At 31.2% G+C, this 8918-nt stretch overlaps 1 long non-coding RNA gene across 2 annotated transcripts; it reads right to left on the bottom strand.

Moving 5' to 3' along the window:
• Positions 1-1067: 1067 nt before the first annotated feature.
• LOC143246929 (uncharacterized) lies at positions 1068-6810 on the bottom strand. 2 transcript variants are annotated; one of them, XR_013026237.1, is made up of 4 exons: positions 6675-6810; positions 6051-6228; positions 4098-4236; positions 1068-2625 (listed from the first exon to the last, which is right to left on the bottom strand). It is a non-coding gene; the product is annotated as an uncharacterized LOC143246929 (long non-coding RNA). The 2 variants fall into 2 exon arrangements; XR_013026236.1 differs by lacking the exon at positions 6675-6810 and having other exon boundaries at positions 6051-6554.
• Between the last annotated feature and the right edge of the window lie 2108 nt (positions 6811-8918).

Below are 8918 nucleotides of genomic sequence, written 5' to 3' on the forward strand. Positions count from 1 at the left end.
CTTAATTAGGGGCGGCTAGTGTAGATAGCCTTCATGTCACTTTGCGCGAAATTCAAAACAAACAATTACAGTGAAATATATCGAAACAGGTTAACTGTTTATTCGCTAACTGAGAAAGTTGTTAATACATATAGAGAACTCGATGAAACAAACATCGGAATTCCTCAGGATATCATCTGCGGTTTGTGATTTGGTTTTATTTATCTCTCCCGTTTTGTTTCTCTTTTATATTTGGTTGTTTTTATACAAAGTTTCGTCTAAAGTATGATGTTATAGTTTGCGTTTAGTGGTGTGAGTCCGTAGATATACCGCTGGGGTATCACTGACTGGTTAATACATCAGAAACCTTTTGACGTATTAACTATATTACTACTGTTTGACGAGAGGCCTCTTCAACGCCGGAGATGACATATGTAATGTGACTAACATATAACATATTCTCGTTTGTTTACAATTATGCATTCTTATAATTACCATAACATGAAAAGTATCTAAATGTTAATATACTAACTGGAAATAACCAGTCTCAGGATATAAGAAATTCTATGAACTGACTTCCCAGTTTTGTTAAAGTGAAATAAGTTTTCCAGAATTTAAAATTCATTTTTTAACTTGCTATTTTTATTTTTCATATAAAAATTTGTTCTATTGTTATTATGTCCACTACTATATAAACATTGATGTCTAGAGATAAAGGTTGTCAAACAGCATGTTAACAAGTGTTTGTGGGTACGTGTTTATTATATATTTGTATATCAGTTCCAAGAAAACACTATTTTAGTTTCACAAAAGTTAACATTTTACAAAACTATTATAAATGTCTGCCATTTTTAAAACAAAATGTATAAGCTATTAAACTTTCTATATAAAACCTTATATTTTTATAAATATATTAATTTCACAAAACGTTTATTTTTTCGTGTTTTCAACTTTAAAGGTAACAGGGTACCTGTTCCCATAAAGATGATACAAGTTGAAATATTCTGCAGTAACATAAAATTAATTACTAAATCACTCACGGTTCTCAACTGCCTGTGATTTGTATGATTAGTCAGTAACAATAAGGTTATACAAACAATGTATTTTATTGCTTGATTCACTGAAATCCTATTTATCATAAACAACTAAGATGGTAACTGTAAGATTCCCTACGTAGACAAAACTTCCCATCACTTATTAATATACATACCTTGAAACACATGAAAGTTTCTAACAGTTAATATTCTAACTACACTTAACTTTCCTATATATTATACAATTAAACGTCATCATCATATCCCATTTCTTAATTTTTTTTTAGTAATAACTTATGGATGTAATGATAACAAACTGATAATAAAAGAAAGTATATATATTATAAATGAAAGTTGAAGCCTCAGTAGATATTCAAACCCACTCCCACATACATTTGTTTCTTTGTAAATTGAAAGTTTTATAACTTCCTAAACACTGTATTATTATATTAATATTTATACTAAAGATTGTTTAATTAATTAATTTTATTGATTTTTGTTGAAGATGAAATATGTGTAGTTCAAAACATTCATTACAGATGTTTACATATATTGCTAAGGCTCTAATATTCCTTGTCAGTTTTGTTTCTATGTTCTGATTGCTGGCAAAAAGTATTTCCATATAAGATTAAAATAAGCAAAAATAACACACACATCACAGTGTTAAGTAACAATGAAAACTTCCTTATTATTTAAACCAACAAGTTCCATTTTATATACTAGAGACAAATTCTCAGCTCATACTAACCCAGAACAGATGATAATCAGATGGTGCAAGGACTGGAAAATAAGTAGGATCTGGAAGTTTCTCCCAGTCTATCTCTTCAATCTTTATAAATGTGATCCTTGCTGTATGGAGCCATGCATTATCCTGGTGTAACACAATACATATACGATTGACCAAAGCAGGCCTCTTTCTTTTCAGTGCAACAGTCAAACGCTCTAACTGTTGACAATAGAAGTCTGATGTAATCTTTAGATTGAGTGGCAGCAACTCAAACTGGATCACACCAACGATATCCTACCAAATGCTTAACAAGGCTTTCCTAAGGTGGAGGTCCATTATGGGCTGTGCTTTAGCCAGTTTACCTACACTGAGCCATTGTCTGAGACACTTAACATTTTATAACATATACATTTTTCATCTCCAGTTACTAACCTGTCCAAAAAAAAAGCAAGGTATGTTCATGGAAAGAAGTGCAAATGTCCACTCTTGCTCCAAGGTTGGCTACTGTCAAATCATGGTGAACCCATTTTCCAAGTTTTGACACCGTTCCAAGCTGTTACGGATGACGGTGAACTGTCAAATGGTTTGAAATTAAGCTTCTATTCTAGTTCTTCAACTGTTACAGCACAATCTTCATAAGTTGCTGCCAGCAGCAAGTCACCATTAAACTCAACAGGATGACTTGAACATGGACCATCACTTAAGTCACCTGATACGAACTTCTGAAACAACCTTCGACATTTTCTTTCATTGAGAGACTCCACACCTTGAATGTTTCCATGTAGTTTCTGCTGCACTATTGATTTTTTAAACTCATAAAGTATTATATGCCTAATGTGCTCCTCAGACACATCCATCTTCATGAAGGTTTATTTGATTAATGCTCTGAAAAGTAGAGTTAAATTAATTTCTTTTATTTGTCTGAAGAATTTTATACATGTCCTACTACATAATCTCAGTCATTAAAGCATTCTACAGAGACAGAAATGATGATGCACTTTCTGCATTAAATTTTCAGACAGTACTTATGAGATGACCTGATACAAATGCAGTTAAAAAAGAGCCTTAATAACAAACTGTGTGATAAGTAAATTTTTATTGTTGAGTTATAAAAACTGACATGACTATCATGATACCTGTATCAGTCAGTAGACATGTGGGATCTGAAGATGTAATTTCAACACATTATTGTTTTAAACTTCCTTTTTTAACTACTGTTTTATCAAACAACATTTAAATCAACATAAATCATTGACATTTACAAAACAAATTATATGTCAATGTGACAAACCTCATTACCCAATTATTGCAAGGATATACAGTCTAAATAAAACAAGGCCAAACTAAGAATGAACAATAAAAGTAGCAATCAGCTTTTTTATAAATAATATAAAAATGATATGTATACTAAATAATTGCTTTTTTAAATTATTAAGTGATAGTAGACTCTGAAGTTAATTTGTAACATTATGTTTGTTTATATACATTTTGAACAATGTTCTAGTGCTTGTTCATTCTAGCAGACAATATTACAGTCATTTATTTGTTCAAAAAAGTTTCTGTATATCACACAAAACTAACAATATTTATACCAAAGGATATCACATCACCTCAAACAAACAGGAAAGTATAATCAGAAGTACAGTATATAAAAACTTTTTATACACTTACTATTATTCTAGTCTAACCTTCTCCATAAATAATCCAGAGTAAGACAGCTATCTGAACTCCTCCTCTTAGATGAAATCAGCCTGAAAGGCTCAATTACTTTCTGGTATATTTTGTGTTATAAACTGTATATGATATATCATTTGTTAACATACATGAGTCTTTCATAAATAAATTGTACAGTTTTCGGCATTATATATGCAAAAACGGCTTGTTTGGGTTGCGAAAATATCTTACGTAGAAGGTCGAAACGTTGTTCGCTCTTCTACATAAAATATTTTCTCAACCCAAATGAGCTGTTTTTGCATATATTTCTCAACAAGTGGGTTTTCTCAACATCACTGAGTTTTAAGCATTATAGTAACTAACTCAGTTTATTTTAATCAATACCAGCAATATTTAACTCTGTCATGCATTAAAGGTAAACCACAAAAAAGTAAAGATTACCAGAACATTAAGTTATCAAGTATGAAGACAAAATGAGTGATGCATTTCCAGGGGGGGGAGTAATACATTAAAAACATTCCAAGATACACTGTATTCTGACACATATAAAACATATGATGTTATTATCCACAGAAAATTATATATAAGGCACATTTTTTTAATTTTTTGTTGCATTTTACAACATTTATTCTACCTTTTCATGTAAAACTTAACTTATAACTTTATATATATATATTACTGACCTTTGACCTTACGATAAGGTTGTTTCCACTGTTCTAAGGCTTGAATATAGTTGATCCACAAGATGACAGACCACAGACAGTTTCAGATAACTTGTTCATGAGTAGAGAAAGAAATGGAAGTGATTTTCAACTGGGTGTCCTACAGACAAACAAGAAAGAAAGAGAGATTTCAATATGGTTAAGTATTATCTTTTTACAAGAAGCTATAGTTAACTCAATTATCCATGGAGAGATTATCCAGTTTATCTTTTAAAAGAATCCTGAGAATCTCACAAGTTGTTATACAAAACTTCAGAACTAGTTTTTACATTCTGTGTTCTACCATTCAAAAAACTCAAATAAAACAAAAGGATAATTTAAATGAAAATTGTGAAATCTGTCAGGCTGAATATCAGGTCAAACTACATTTCTAGTACTTTCATCTTGCTAAGAAATACACAGATATACAAGTTTTCTTTGTTTTGTATTATCCAGGATCCCTTTTACCCTCCATTACCACAGATAAGATATATATATGTATACATATGCAACAGAGAATTTTAATTACAAAATTTTAAATGTTTATCATTAACTGTTATTTTTTATATAAATCACCTTACTAGTAAGTAACAAGGACAGTCTTTGAAATCACTTGATCATAACTCATACGATCTACTCGTAAGAATTCTGTAGCTGATTTAATTCATTTTGTTATTAAAGTTACTAGCAGTGTAGTTACAGGTAAATTAAGCAATGAAAGTAATATAACACAAAGTATTGAGTAGTTTAACTGATTATAAGTTTCCAACTAAGTTACACATCCAAAGTGTTGACTATGTTACAGTACAGTAATTTTTAATACACAAATCAGTGCATATTGTACAACCACATCCGATATAAACTAGTATATAACTGACTTTTAATAAGTGCAACTATTTTTCTTGTGTTCTAGAGGACCAGTATTTTGTATATAATACAATCACATTCAATTCTAATATATTACACATGTATATACATTATTACTATTTACAAATAAGTCTAAGTTTCAGATACTTTTCTAAAAACACAGAACAGTTACAATGATTTATGATAATATTATGTTATAGTTCTACTGTAATTACTTGTACTATCTATTTTTTTAATTTTTCCTGTACACCAAACTATGCAATCAGTGTTAGCTGAAAATAAGTAACAAGTGTGTTGAATTGATTAATCTAAAATGTATTGCTGAATGAATTTAATAAAGTTATTTATTGATATATTTTTATGATGTATTCAGTGTATTTTACACTGTGTTTGATTAACAGGCACATAAAACTGTCTTACTTTCATATCTATATAGTAACAATGGAATAAAACCTAATCATTTAAAAAACCCTGATTACAGTTTTCACAAAAATTTTACTCATTATTCATATCACATCACAATTAATAGTTAGTATAAATATCCACTGACAATACTGTTCACAAAAAGTTATCATTTGACAGCCCTACAGATACAACTATGGTATAGAGATATTGGGATGTTTGAATACTTGTTTAAATAATTGTTAATGTTACATAATAAATTACTTTTCATTTTCTAATGTAAATAAGACTATACACACATGTTGGTTCATTGCATAACTATAAAGCTTACCTAAAAATAAAAATTAGAATGAATAATTTCAAATATGAAAGAAACTAAAGAATGATACAACTGTAATTATACAAACATAAAACTGTTTATAAGAACATATTTACAACTCAGAAATTAACACTGTCAGAAGTCAACATATTCTGCAAAGTTGTGTGTAGAATTCATAATTAATTATTACACATCTCAACTGGCAAGAACTTATGACAATGTTAACCCAATGTGATATTGTTTTTCTTACCATCCTGGACAGCTATATAGCGTTTAAGCAAGCAATAATGGATGTAATAAACTCTTTATAATACTAGATCTTTTGTGTACAAAATTTATACACTTACTTGTAGAGTACCAAGAAAGGTATCATCAAACTCCTTGTACACTTCCCAGATGGTATCACCTTAGGTAACATAGAGGCCTACAGCACTGACTGCGTATTGAAAAACATACCAAACATTTTCTGTGCCATCTTTCACTTCCACGCCTTCAAGAGAGCACATTCTAACCAGTGATGTACAGCTGATGATGTAAAATAAAAAAATAACGTATACAGTTAAAAATACAATATCTTATTTTGAAGACTGCCTCATTAATATTTAAACTACTTAAAATGTATTCTCCGTTACGGTTAACACAATTATTACATCTGCGTCTAAGTCTTGAACGAAATAAAACATGACGTCATACACTTCTATGATGTCAAATAGCTCATTGGTGCTATGCTTATCTTATTAAACTACAACAAATCTAACCTAACCTAACAATTACCAATTCTTACGAATATAATTATACTTCATATAAACATACAATGAAATTGAAACAACTGATACTGTATCTAATTGCATCACAAAGTTTCAAATTTGGAACAGTTTCAGCTATGACGTCATGCTTCATTTTGTTTCATTTTCTTCGAAATTTAGCCGCTTATCCAGATCTGGCTTTTAAAAGACACTTGTCAACACTACCCAGGGTTGATCGATGGTTCATACGAAGATTACTAAGCTATCTATACGATCTTGAGAAGGTGCTATATCTACAAGCAACCAGTGACACCACTGTTGATGTTAATTGAGATTGTATTAACACTTTCACCGCAAGAACTTCCCCTGAGCTAAATAAAATCGTCTGGCGTTAGGCAGAATAAAATACTAAAAGGCCCAATACGCTTGTTATATTAAAGATATATTTTAATTTTTGTACAGCGTAACCTGATAAAATTTTATAGTTTTATGGTAAAATAACAACATTCTAAAATTTCCTCGCGGATCCCCAGATGACGGTGGATCCCAAGGGCATGGGGGAGTATCACAATCTTATAATGTGTTTTTATCACTGTTAGTTAGCTGTGTATCGCTTTCAACTTTAAATGTTTGTTTCTTAGTAGCATGTATTTGTGTACTTTGATCGAATCATAAAACATTTGTAATTCTCTCTATTTTTATATTAAATATAACACATACATACAGTCTATATGTAAAAGGTTAAAGTTGTATGTATAGAATAAATCTACAGACGACAAATAAACGTTGTCACATCAAAAAACTTGTTGCTCTGAGATCTACACCAACAAATCGTCATTCCTGTAGTCGCGAGAAACAAACCTTTATTTATATTCTATATACAACTTGTTAACTAGATTTATAGTATAAATTTTCGTTTTCATAACTCAACTAAGAATATCATCTTACTTTTCCTGCTGTTATCTCTCACTTATCAGTTTCATTTTTCTGTTATTTTCCTTTTCGTTTGGTTACGTCATTTCATTACTTTGTTTATTTGTTTTGGAATTTCGCACAAAGCTACTCGAGGGCTATCTGTGCTAGCCGTCCCTACTTTAGCAGTGTAAAACTAGACGGAAGGCAGCTAGTCATCACCACCCACCGCCAACTTTTGGGCTACTCTTTTACCAACGAATAGTGGGATTGACTGTAACATTATAACGCCCCTACGGCTGAAAGGGCGAGCATGTTTGGCGCGACGGGGATGCGAACCCGCGACCCTCAGATTACGAGTCGCACGCCTTAACACGCTTGCCCATGCCGGGCCTTATTTCATTACAACAATTTAGTCAAGAGTATTGTTACACTTCCAACCAATGTGAAGAAAGACAACAATAAAATGGAACCATAATATTACTGAATATTTGTACATAGTAACTACAGAGACGAGATATTAAATTAAGCGGCCCAACTTTGAGAAGAAAGAACAAAATGTGACAGCAAATAACACTGGGAACACTGATTTTGTTGCATTTAAAAAAGACCTTTCTATAGTCAATTTGAGTGTGTTGATTTCAAATCTGAAGTCGGTTTTTGTCTGCAAGCTACAGATTTTATGCAATTTGACATTTTTTATTTATTTTTTAATGTTTCGTTATTATAGGAAATTATAGGAATAGCTTATCAATTTCTTTGTGTATTTTATTCAGGTAGGAATTTGCGTTTGTAGCTTTTGCGTTTGTACACTTCATCTGGACAATCTCGTTTAATGCTCCAGCAGTAGTCAGCCATCATACTTTTGTCCCAGCGCCCTTGGTAGCGTTCTTCCATGACCTTTAGGTCTTGGTGGAATCGTTCTCCTTGTTCGTCACTCACAGCCCCCAGGTTGTCAGAGAACTTATCAAGGTGGATGTTCAAAAATGGACGTGAAAATGCTTATACATGGTTTACGCAAGTTCACATTTGTACAATTTCATTAACCTCAAATTGCATACAAACTAGAGCTTGTAGAGAAAAACTAATTTCAGATTTGAAATCAGCGCCTAAAACTCCTTCAGAATCAGTTAAAATATCCAATGCAACTCAAAGTTACTGAAAAAGTGTTCCCAGTGTAATTATTCACCTTGCATTCCACGGGTATTTCGACTAGTCCAATTTGTAGGTATAAAGTTTTGTTTAAATATTTTAATTGTATATTCACATAAGGTCATTTTATAAAAATGAATTAAGTTCTTGAAATGAGAAGAAAAAAAAAGTCAGACAACTAGTAAGAAATATTCACTTTACTCTGCAACCTGTGAGAGGCGAGGCAGTTACTGTAAACTAACTACTGTTTTAGAAAGCGTTGCACTAAAAAATAGGAAAAGGCACTATTTTCTGAGAGAAAAATATTCTTTTTTACGGTAATTAATGGAGAGGAAAACTGCTGTGATTGTGATAACACAAATACTATTTTTGATCTATTAAGTATGGTACCGTTTATTTAAAAAT

Source organism: Tachypleus tridentatus, chromosome 3 (genome assembly GCF_004210375.1).
Source record: "Tachypleus tridentatus isolate NWPU-2018 chromosome 3, ASM421037v1, whole genome shotgun sequence".
NCBI classification, from domain to species: Eukaryota; Metazoa; Arthropoda; class Merostomata; order Xiphosura; family Limulidae; genus Tachypleus; species Tachypleus tridentatus.